General features: G+C 42.0%; 1 protein-coding gene across 10 annotated transcripts in view; it reads left to right on the top strand.

The window, feature by feature from the left end:
- Positions 1–12,303, top strand: part of usp48 (ubiquitin specific peptidase 48) — a 227,292-nt gene that overhangs the window by 52,028 nt on the left and 162,961 nt on the right. The gene's annotated exons all lie outside the window — the stretch shown is intronic.

Raw genomic sequence — 12,303 nt, 5'->3', positions numbered from 1 at the left:
TACAAGATATCTGTCATATTGCAGCATATAATCCTTCTTTCTACTGGTATTCTATTTTGGGCCACCTTTTAGAGGACTAAAAGTTATCATATTTCATTTATTTACTTGTAATTTTTGTAGATGAATGTGGATGAATTGCCCTTTTTTTTTGTTTCATTTGGCGATAGTGTTGAACTTTCTGAGTAATGAATACACAGCCTTATGGTAAATACAGATATTTTTAACTCCTAAAGAAGCGCAATTATGTCCCCCAAAAGCTGAACTTACACCATGCCACCACCCTGAGAGTTGTACTCTAAAGTTAAATCTGCAGCGATCAAAGGAAATATCCCTCATTTCAATGGATGGAGTGAACTGCAATCTTCCTGCTTAACTGCTATTCACAGGAGCAATATAGAAATTTTATTTAAAGGTAGCATCATATCTTCAACACACTTAATAAACCAAGACATGATTGAAATTTTTTAGGCTGTTCAGCATTGTCCTTTATGCTCATTGGGTCTAAATTCTTAATCCCTATGGAAGCATCATGGGGCACCAAACTGTGTGGAGACAGTGCAGTCAAATATACAATAAAAAGAAAACTGCATCAGTACAGTAGTCAGAACAGACATGGGATGACAAGGCACAGAGATGAAATGCTGAACTAAAATGCATCCAAATTAGTGCAAGGAGTCTGATGACCAAGGCAGATTGATCAGAGCTCATGGTTAGGGGATGATTACTTTGCTACGCAATTGCTAGAGGTCTCCTAACAATCAAAGTGGAGAAGGTATCCATTCAAGCTGCACAGAGTATAAGAAAATTGTACTAGTAGGATATATTTCCACAATATTAACTCTGATTATTTTGGAATGGAAGGAAAATTAGGGGATGGAATTTTTAAAGTGCAGCTATGTAAGCTTTCTGAGCGCATATGTAGATCGTTCTACAATACAAGGAGGGGTCTACTGAACATAATTCTAGGGAAAGTAGCTAAGCAAGCAGTTGGATTGTCAGTGGAGAGCATTTTGGTGATTGTGTCCACAAGTCTAAATTTCAGGGTAGTTACAAGGTGGTCAGGAAATTAAGATCTCAAATCAGGAGAAAGCAAAAGAAGGCAAACTCTTTAAGAAGGGAGGAGAGCAAAAGAAAGGAAATTATTGACCAGTTAGCCCAGCCTCAGTGGTTGGGAAGTATTGGAGTCTATTATTAAGGATGAGGTTTCATGGTAGTTAAATAATAATATAAATCATGATAAAATAAATCTTGCCTGACAAATCTGTTAGAGTTCTTCGAGGAAGTAACAAGCAGGGTGGACAAAGGGGGGCATTTCCTTTGTCATGTACTTGGATTTTCAGAAGACATTAGCTACAGTGCCACACATGAGGCTGCTTAACAAGATAAAATCCTATGGTGTCACACGAAAGATACTGGCATGGATGAGGAGTGGCTGAGAAGCAGGAAGCAGCGAGTGGGAATAAAGTGGGCGTCTTCTGGTTGGCTGCCAGTGACTAGTGGTGTTCCTCAGGTCAGTCTTTGGACTGCTACTTTTCACATTATTTGACAGTAATTTAGATAATGGAATTGATAGCTTTGTGGCAAAGTTTACTGATGATACAAAGATAGCTGGAGGGCTAGGTAGTGCTGAGGAAGCAATGTAGCAGGACTTGGAGAAATTGGGAAATGGGCAAAAAGTGGCAGATGGAAGACAGCGAGAAATGTGTGATGATGCATTTTGGTAAAAGGAACAATAGTGTGGACTGTTATTTAAATGGGGAGAAGGTTCAAACTTCAGAGATGCAGAGGGACTCGGGAGTCCTCGTGCAAGACTCCGAGAAGGTTAATTTACAGGTTGAATCTGTGGTGAAGAAGGCAAATGCTTGTTGGTATTTATTTCAAGGGGAAAAGAATGTAAAAGCAAGCAGATAATGCTGAGCCTTTATAAGGCACTGGTCAGGCCGCACTTGGGAGTATTTTCACAGTTTTAGGGCCCATATCTCAGAAAGAATGTGTTGTCATTGGAGAGAGTCCAGAGGAGATTTACGGGGATGATTCTGGGAATGAAGGGGTTAACATATGAGGTTTGTTTGGCAGCTTTGGGCCTGTAGTCACTGGAATTTAGAAGCATGCGGAGGGGTGGGGGGAATTCCATAGAAACTTACCGAATGTTCTAAGGACTATATAAGGTGGATGTAGAGAGGATGTTTCCTATGGTGGGAGTGTCCAGATAGAGAGCACAGCCTCAAAATTGAGGGGTGACCTTTTAGAACAGAGGTAAGGAAGAATTATTTTTAGTCAGAGAGTAGTGAATCTGTGGAATACTCTGCCACAGATTGTGACGGAGGCCAAGTCGGTGGGTATATTTAATGCGGTAGCATCAAAAGATGTAGTGAGAAGGCAGGTAAATGGGGTTGAATGGGATCCGGTGTCAGGCATGATGGAATGAAGGAACATACTAGATAGGCTGAATGGCCTAACTCTGCTATGTCTTATGGTCTAAGGCCAGAGTCAATATCGTAAGACAACACACAGGAATAACAATGGGAAAAAACAAAATTGGTAAAAAAAAAAGATAGATTAAAAAAAGACTCAGCAGGTCAAGCAGCATCTGTGGAGGTAAAGGTTTGACATTTCGCATTGATCGCAGACAGTTGCAAGAAACAGGCTGTGATAGTAGGTGATTTTAACTTTCCACATATTGTCTGGGACTCCTATACTATATGGGATACTGTATGTTGGATGGGATTTAGCTGTCAAATGTGTTCAGGAAAGTTTCCTTACTCAATATATTGAGGTTCCAACTGGAGAGAGTGTCATACTGGATCTCTTATTAGGGAATGAGACGGGGCAGATGACAGAATTGTGGGGGAACACTTTAGATCTAGTGATCATAATGGCGTTAATTTTAAAATGAAGGATAAGGATACGCCTGGTCCTCGTTGAGTTTCTATATTGGAAAAAGACTAATTTTGATGGTATCAGAAAGGATCTGGCAAGTATGGATTGGGACAGGTTGTTTCCTGGCAAAGGTGTGTTTAATAAGTGTGAGGCCTTCAAAAGTGAAATTTTGAGAGTACAGAGTATCTACGTTTCTGTCAGAATAAAAGGCAAAGATATCAGATTTAGGGAACCTTGGTTTTTGAGAGATGTTGAGGCCTTGGTAAGAAGACAAACAAGTATAGAAGGTATAGGCAGGAAATAATAAATGAGGTACTTGAGTATAAGAAATGCCAGAGAACACTTCAAAGTTTGAAATAAATTTATTATCTAAGTACATATACGTCACATAATCTACACAGATTCACTTTCTTTCAGGCATTCATAGTAAATAGAAAGAAGCACAATAGAATCAATGAAAAACCGCACACAACAGATGGATAAACAAAATTTAAGAAGGAAAAGAGGAGGGCTAAAAGAAGGGATGAGTTTGCTCCAGCAGACAAAGTGAAGGAGAATCCCAAGGACTTCTGCAGATGTATTAAGAGGGACAAAACTGGTCCTCTTGAAGATCAGAGTGGTCATCTATGCATGGAGTCGAAAGAAATGGGGAGATCTTAAATGTAATTTTTCCATTTGCATTTCCTCAGAAGATGGACTGGGGGTCTATAGACGTGAGGCCACATAGTAGTAAGGTCATGGACTATATTCAGATTACAAAGGAAGAGGTGCTTGCCATCTTGAGACAAATTATGGTGGCTAAATCCCCTGGACCTGAGAAGGTGTTTCCTCGTATCTTGTGGGAGGGTAGTGGAGATATTGCACAGGTATTTAAAATGTCTTTAGCCATGGATGTGTGGGCACGTGGCCAAGTGGTTAAGGCATTGGACTAGCAACCTGAAGGTTGTGAGTTCGAGCCCCAGCCGAGGGAAAGTGTTGTGTCCTTGAGCAAGGCACTTAATCACACAGTGCTCTGCGACGACACTGGTGCCAAGCTGTATGGATCCTAATGCCCTTCCCATGGACAGCATTGGTGTCGTGGAGAGGGGAGACTTGCAGCATAGGCACCTGCTGGTCTTCCATACAACCTTGCCCAGGCCTGCTCCCTGGAGAGTGAAGACTTTCCAGGCGCAGATCCATGGTCTCGCAAGACTAACGGATGCCTTTATTTAGCCATGGATGAAGTGCTGGAGGATTGGAGAATAGCTAATATTGTTTCCTTGTTTAAGACGTGGTCTAAGAATAAGATGAGAAACTCATTGCAAGAGGATTCGAGTACAGGAGCAGGGAGGTACTACTTCAGTTGTACAAGGCCTTGGTGAGACCACACCTGGAGTATTCTGTGCAGTTTTGGTCCCCTAATCTGAGGAAAGACATTCTTGCTGTAGAGGGAGTACAAAGAAGGTTCACCAGATTGATTCCTGGGATAGCAGGACTTTCATATGATGAAAGACTGTGATGAAAGACTGGATCGACTAGGCTTATACTCTCTGGAATTTAGGAGATTGAGAGGGGATCTTATTGAAATGTATGAAATCCTAAAGAGATTGGACAGGCTAGATGCAGGAAGATTGTTCCCGATGTTGGGGAAGTCCAGAACGAGGGGGTCACAGTTTGAGGATAAAGGGGAAGCCTTTTAGGACCGAGATGAGAAAAAACTTCTTCACACAGAGAGTGGTGAATCTGTGGAATTCTTTGCCACAGGAAACAGTTGAGGCCAGTTCATTGGCTATATTTAAGAGGGAGTTAGATATGGCCCTTGTGGCTAAAGGGATCACGGGGTATGGAGAGAAGGCAGGTACAGGGTTCTGAGTTTGATGATCAGTCATGATCATACTGAATGGCGGTGCAGGCTCGAAGGGCCGAATGGCCTACTCCTGTGCCTATTTTCTATGTTTCCATAGGCTGGTGAGCCTGACATCAGTGTGTAAGTTATTGGGAGGTATTCTAAAGGACCAGATATACAAATATTTGGATAGACAGGGATTGATTAGGGATAGTCAGCATGGCTTTGTGTGTGGTAGGTTGTCTCGAACCATTCTTATAGAGTTTTTTGAGGAAGTTCCCAGGAAAGTGGATGGTGCCTACATGGACTTTGGCAAAGTCCCTCATGGGAAGTTTAAGATGGCAATTCTGAAGTCGGTGGACAGCTTGCTGATGGTTCATAAAGCAAGAAATACAACTAAATCCTTCGAATAACACATTTTCTTTGGAAAATTGTAGTAAACGATCACCACAAACAATGAAGAGACAAGTGAAGGTGAGGCTGACTCAATGTGCATGTGCGAGTGAGGTTGTGGCAGGTTCAAGGAGAAGTGGTCAGAGGAGGTTCAAGGCATGTTCGAGGAGAAGTGGTTGGAGTCAGAGATGGATTTGGAGCAAGAGAAGCGGAGGAGTTTCAGAGCCCATCCATCTAAATTGCAAGCCCGGTCTGATTGATCAAGGTGCCGGGCAGACTTGGAAAGTTCGGGTACGGGCCAGATCCTGGCTGTGGGGTCCAGGCCCAGAGTGTATCAAAGTGACAGTTGCTGGGTCCTAGTGCGGGGAACAACCCGATGTTTGGACAACTTAAACACCATGCTGCATGGATTGATGAGGCCAGGTGTGGGGACCGGAGGTTGCTGCTCTGCGATGTTTATTTCTCGCTCTGCAACACTGAGACTGAAGCTGTGGCCTGCTGTGGCTGCTCTGGGCTTTGTATGTATGGACTCATTTTAGTTCTGAATGCTGTTGCTTGCCTTTATTGTTTACAAAATATGTGTTCCCCCACCCCTGTGCATTGGGTTTTTGTTGGTCTTTTTTAAATGGCTTCTTTTGGGTTTCTTGTCTTATGGCTGACTGTAAGGAGACAAATCTGAAGGTTGTATAATTTTTACATGTTGAAAATAAATGTACTTTAAACTTTGAGAAGGTTAAGTTGCTTGGCATTTAGGATTGGGTAGTAAATTGGATTAGACATTGGTTTTGCGGGAGAAGCTGGAGAGTGGTAGGAGAGTGGTCTCTTTCTCCTTTCTGGAGGCCTGTGATCTGTTCTGTGCCGCAGGGATTGGTGCTGTATCTGCTATTGTTTATCATCTACATCAGTGATCTGGATGATAATGTGGTAAACTGATGTAGTGGGTGGATATCAGAGCTTGCAGTGGGAACTGGACCAGTTGGAAAAATCGGCTAAGAAATGGCAGATGGAATTTAATGCAGACAAGTGCAAGGTATTACACTTTGGAAGGGCAAACCAGGGTAGGGCTTATATGGTGAGTGGGAGTAGAAACATAGAAAACCTATGGCATAATACAGGCCCTTCGGCCCACAAAGTTGTGCCGAACATATCCCTACCTTAGAAATTACTAGGCTTACCTATAGCCCTCTATTTTTCTAAGCTCCGTGTACCTATCCAAAAGTCTCTTAAAAGACCCTATCGTATCCGCCTCCACCACCGTTGCTGGCAGCCCATTCCATGCACTCACCACTCTCTGAGTAAAAAACTTAACCCTGACATCTCCTCTGTACCTACTCCCCAGCACCTTAAACCTGTGTCCTCTTGTGGCAACCATTTCAGCTCTGGGAAGAAGCCTCTTGACTATCCACACGATCAATGCCTCTCATCATCTTATACACCTCTATCAGTGCACTGAGGAGCACAGTAGAACAGAGGGATCTGAGAGTACAACTCCATAATTCCTTGGAAGTGGCATCACAGGTAGATAAGGTCAAAAAGAAAGCTTTTGGCATATTGGTTTTTCATAAGTCAAAGTATTGAGTGCAGGAGTAGATGTTATGTTGAAGTTCTCTAAGATGTTGTTGAGGTTTAATTTGGAGTATTGTGTGCAGTTCTGGTCACCTACCTACAGGACAGATATCAATAAGATTGAAAGAGTGCAGAGAAAATTTGGAAGGATGTTGCTGGGATTTGAGGACCAAAGTTATAAGGAAAGGTTGAATAGGTTAAGACTTTATTCCGTGGAGTGCAAGAGATGAGGGGAGATTTGATAGAGGTATACAAAACTATGAGGAAAATAGATGGGGTAAATACGAGCAACCTTTTTCCACTGAGGTTGGGAGAGACTAGAACTAGGGATCATGGGTGAAGATCATGAGGGAGTTAGATATGGCCCTTGTGGCTAAAGGGATCAGGGGTGTGGAGGGAAGGCTGGTACAGGGTTCTGAGTTGGATGATCAGCCATGATCATACTGAATGGCGGTGCAGGCTCGAAGGGCCGAATGGCCTACTCCTGCACCTATTTTCTATGTTTCTATGAAGGGTGAAAATTTTAGTGGAACTTGAGGGGGAAATTCTTTTATGAGATACAGCACGGAGTAGGCCCTTCCGGCCCTTCTAGCTGCTCCACCCAGCAACCCCTGATTTAACCCTAACCTCATCTCGGGACAACTTACAATGACAAATGAACTTACCAGTACATCTTCGGACAGTGGGAGGAAACCAGAGCACCTGGAGAAAGCCCATGCGGTCACAGGGAGAACATATAATCTCCTTGTAGGCAGCAGTGGGAATTGAATCCAGGTCACTGGTACTGCACTACCATGCTGCCCGGATTCTAGTACTTGCAGTTGCTTGTATCTCCTCTTGGCAGTAATAGTTATGGGGAATAGGTACTTGCAGATAGGACTACATCATGCGAGTTGGTGTCATTCAGAAGTGAAATGAAAAGTATGTCCCAGTATGTTCCAATAAAGGTGAAAGGTAAAGCAAGTCCAAAGAATTCTGGGAGTCAAAATATAGACTGATAAATAAAGGAAAAAAAAAACATTTAACCCATATAGCAAACTGAAAATGGGATCTGTCAAGAGTGTAGAAAATGTAAGGAAGTACTTGAGGAAAAAAAAGACAGGTAAGAAGTGGGACATGAAGTATTACTGATGGACAACACTAAGAAAATCCAATTTTATAGATATATTAAGAGCTAGAGGATATGCAAGGGAAGAGGAGATCTGAATGTCAATCTCTGTGAAGCCAGAGGACGTGGTCTTAATGAAGGCTTTTAATCTGATTTCACTATGGAGAAAAATGTTTTATTGTCGAGGGGAATGGTGAAATTCTGAACACGTTATCATTAAAAAGGAGGACATCTTGTGTATTTCAGTAAGCTTATGGTTTGATAAATCCCAAAACCCTTCTCAAATTTAACCCAGGTTGTTACTCGAAGTCAATGGGAAGATTGCTGGGGCCATGACAGAAATGTTTACCAGATAACTAGAGGATAGCAAATGTTATTATATAATAAAAAAAGGGCAGTAGAGATAAGCCTGGTAATTACAGTCCTGTTTGTCAAATGTTAATGGAAGGGAAATTATTGGCAATGTTCTGTAGGGCAGAATTAAAGTTCATCTGGAAAGGCTGGGATAAATCAAAATAGTCAGTAGGATTTTATTAGAGTGAGGTCTTGTCTGACCAATTTGATTGAATTTTTTCATAGGGTGACAAAATACATTGATGAGGACGGTGAGATTTGAGTAAGATTTTTGCAGGTCTCACGAGAGAATTAATCTGAACTGTTGGAGCCCTGGGATCCAGGGCAAATTGGCAAATTAAATCCAAAATTAGCTTGATAGTAGAAAGTAGGTGGCAGTGGAGGTTTTTGGGTTTGGAAGTCTTTGGCCAATGGTGTGCTAATGGAATCAGTGTCAGGACACTTAGTGTTTGCCATATACATGAACAATATGAATATGAAAGTAGGACATGTGATTCGGAAATATTCAGATGACATAAAAATATCAGTACTATTGTTGATCGTAGTCATGGTTATACTGTATACGTACATCTATTGATGCTTCTGGACACATATTCAGTGATGTTCCTGGAATCATCGGGTGTTTCGGGTCTTTCAACATCATACAACCTCCTCCAGGTGACCCAGCCGGGACTGATCAGACTCCAGCTTGTGTCCAGATGGCTAGCTACTTATGACTCCATGGCTCCCCTCTTTTGAGCCACAAATGATGTTGATTAGTTGGTAAGGTGGACAGAGCAATGACAGGTGGGATTTAATTGTGTTAGATGTGAGGTGATGCATTTCAGGAGGACTATTAAAAGTAGGGCAAACATGGTAATATTAGGTCTCAGGCGAGACTTGGTATGTAAGGCCACACATCCCTGAAGGTGACAGCACAGGTAGGTAAGGTGATACCTGCCTTCATTGATATGCATAGAATATAAGAGCAGCTTCATGAGACATTGGTTGGACTATACTTGGACTATTTTGTACAGTTCTGGTCACCACACTATTGCATGGAAAGCGTACAAAGCTGATTTATCAGGATATTGTGTGTAATGGAGTGTTTCAACTATGAGGAGAGACTGGATTTACTTTCCATGGAGCAGAGGAAGCCAAAGGGAGACCTGTCATATGTGTATAAATTATAGAAGGCTTAGACAGTGTAGATAGTAGAACATTTTTCACCATAGAAGACGTATCTGAAACAGGCTTTGGTTTAGGATAAAGGGCAGTGGTTTAGAGAGGAGCTGAGAAAGATTTCTTTTCATTTAGAAGGTGGTTAGAATTTGGATTACACTGACCCAGCAGAGGTGAAGGCTGGTACTTCCACAGTAGGCATTTGAATTACCAAGACAGAGGTGACGATGGACCAAATAGAATTCGTACATATCGGTGCATGGTGGTTGGCATTGGCAAGGTATGCCAAAAAGTCTGTTTCTGTGCTTTACCAGGACAGCAGCGGTTCAAGAAGGTTGCTCACCAGCACCACATTAAAGAAAGTTAGAGATGAATGATAAGTACTCGTCTTGCCTGTGATGCCCAGACTTCAAAAATAAATTTGGACGTAGAATTTATGATGTACTCTGTGAGATTGTTCACATTTGGCGAAGCAATGTAAAGCAATGATTAGCCATTTACAGCAGGAGTCATAGAAAGTGGATTTCTCTGTGCAGGCTTAGAAGATATACAGTACCCATAAAAATTATTCACCCCCTTGGAAGTCTTCACGTTTTATTGTTTTATAACATTGAATCACAGTGGATTTAATTTGGCTTTTTTGACGCTGATCAACAGAAAAAGACTTTTGTGTCAAATTGAAAGCAGGTCTCTATGAAGTGATCTAAATTAATTACAAATATAAAACACAAAATAATTGATTGCATAAGTATTCACCCCCTTCAAGTCCGTATTTAGAAGATGCACCTTTGGCAGCAATTACAGCCTTGAGTCTGTGTGGATAGTTCTCTATCAGCTTTGCACATCTGGACACTGCAATTGTTCCCGATTCTTCTTCACAGAAGTGCTCAAGCTCCATCAGATTGCTGAGGATTGTGAGTGAAGAGCCCTTTTCAAGTCCAGACACAAATTTGCAATTGGATTGACTCTTGGCCACTCCAGGATATTAACTTTGTTGATTTTAAGCCCTTCCTGTTTAGTTTTAGCTTTTGTTCTTTGGATAATTGTCTTGCTCGAAAACAAATCTTCTCCCAAGTTGCAGTTCTCTTACAGACTGCATCAGGTTTTCCTCCAGGAGTTCCTTATATTTTGTTGCATTCATTTTACCTTTACCTTCACAAGCCTTCCAGGGTCTGCTGCAGCGAAGCAGTCCCACAGTATGATGTAGCCACCACCATGCTTCACGGTAAGGATGATGTGTTTTTGATGATAAGACCATAAGACATAGGAGCAGAACTAGGTCATTTGGCTTTTTGCATCTGCTCCGCCATTCAGTCGTGGCTGATCCTTTTTTCCTCTCAACCCCATTCCTCGGCCTTCTCCCTGTAACCTTTGCTGCCATGTCCAATCAAGAACCTATCAATCTCTGCCTTAAATACACCCAACTACCTGACCTCCACAGCTGCCTGTGGTAACAAATTCCACAAATTCACCACCCTCTGGCTAAAACAAAATTCTGTGCATCTCTGTTTTAAATGGACACCCCTCTATCCTGAGGCTGTACCCTCTTGTCCTAGTCTCCCCCACCGTGAGAAACATCCTTCCCACATCTACTCTGTCTAGGCCTTTCAACATTTGAAAGGTTTCAGTGAGATCCCCCTCCCCACCAATCCTTCTAAATTTCAGAAGTTCAGACCCAGAGCCATCAAACGTACCTCAAGTGATAACCCTTTCATTCCCGGAATCATCCTTGTGAACCCTTGTGATGATGCGCATTGTTAGGCTTAAGACAAACATAGCGTTTAGTCTGATGACCAAAAAGCTCAATTTTGATTTCATCAGACCATAAAACCTTCGTCCAGTAGACTTCACAATCTCCCACATGCCTTCTGGCAAACTCGAGCCAAGATTTCATGTGAGTTTTTTCAACAATTGCTTTTTCGTTGTGACTGGTGATATACCACTCAACAGTTGTTGTATGCGCAGTCTCTCCCATTTTAGCCACTGAAGCTTCTGAGTCCTCCAGAGTTGTCTTAGGTCTCTTGGTAGCCTCCCTCCCCAGTTCCCTTCTTGCACAGTCACTCAGTTTTTGAGGACAGCCTGCTCTAGGCAGATTTACAGAGTGCCATATTCTTTCCACTTTTTGATGATTGACTTAACTATATTCAAAGGGCTATTCAATGACTTGGAAGTTTTCTTGTATCCATCTCCTGACTTGTGCTTTTCAATAACCTTTTTGTGGAGTTTCTTGCAGTGTTCCTTTGTCTTCATGGTGTGGGTTTTCCCAGGATAGTGACTCACCAGCAGTTTGACCTTCCAGATACATGTGTATTTTTACTATAAGTAATTGACACACCTTGACTGCACACAGGTCTCCAAAAAAAAAGATCTCCATTTAACTAATTATGTGACTTCTAAAACCAATTGGCTGCACCAGTGATGATTTGGTGTGTCATATTAAAGGGGGGAGGGGTGAATACTTTTATGTAATCAGTTATTTTGTGTTTTATATTTGTAATTGATTTAGGTCACTTTATAGAGACCTGCTTTCGCTTTGACACAAAGGAGTCATTTTCTGTTGATCAGAGTCAAAAAAGCCAAATTAAATCCACTGTGATTCCGTGTTATAAAACAATGTAACCCTCAGGTGCGGCCGACGGCATTAGTCTAGGAAAGACAGTCTCTGGCCCCACCAATCGTATGAAATCTGAGGTGCAAAACCTCTTCTTTGTGTGGATGCTGTGTGATCTGTTCCCCTGGTACCACAAAATAACAGACAGTACACCATATGTAATTAAACGATTTAGCCTTATAATTCTTAAATTGACTAAAGGGTTAGTAAAGTAAAACAAAAAGAACAGGGCCTATTTTAATGAAACAGTCTAATGTGCACAAGTTGGAGATCACGGTTTCCCTTCCATTGGTCCTCCATTGATTTCCCCGGGCTTCGTCGACTCCCGGCCCCATTCCTTTCTGGTGTCTAGACATCTCCTGTCTGGCATCTTCTCTCTCCATCTTCTGCTGAACTAAAGACCCA

Source organism: Mobula birostris, chromosome 27, assembly GCF_030028105.1.
Source record: "Mobula birostris isolate sMobBir1 chromosome 27, sMobBir1.hap1, whole genome shotgun sequence".
Taxonomy (NCBI): Eukaryota; Metazoa; Chordata; class Chondrichthyes; order Myliobatiformes; family Myliobatidae; genus Mobula; species Mobula birostris.
The sequence above is the reverse complement of the archived record's forward strand: the minus strand, read 5'-3'. Positions and strand labels throughout refer to the sequence as shown.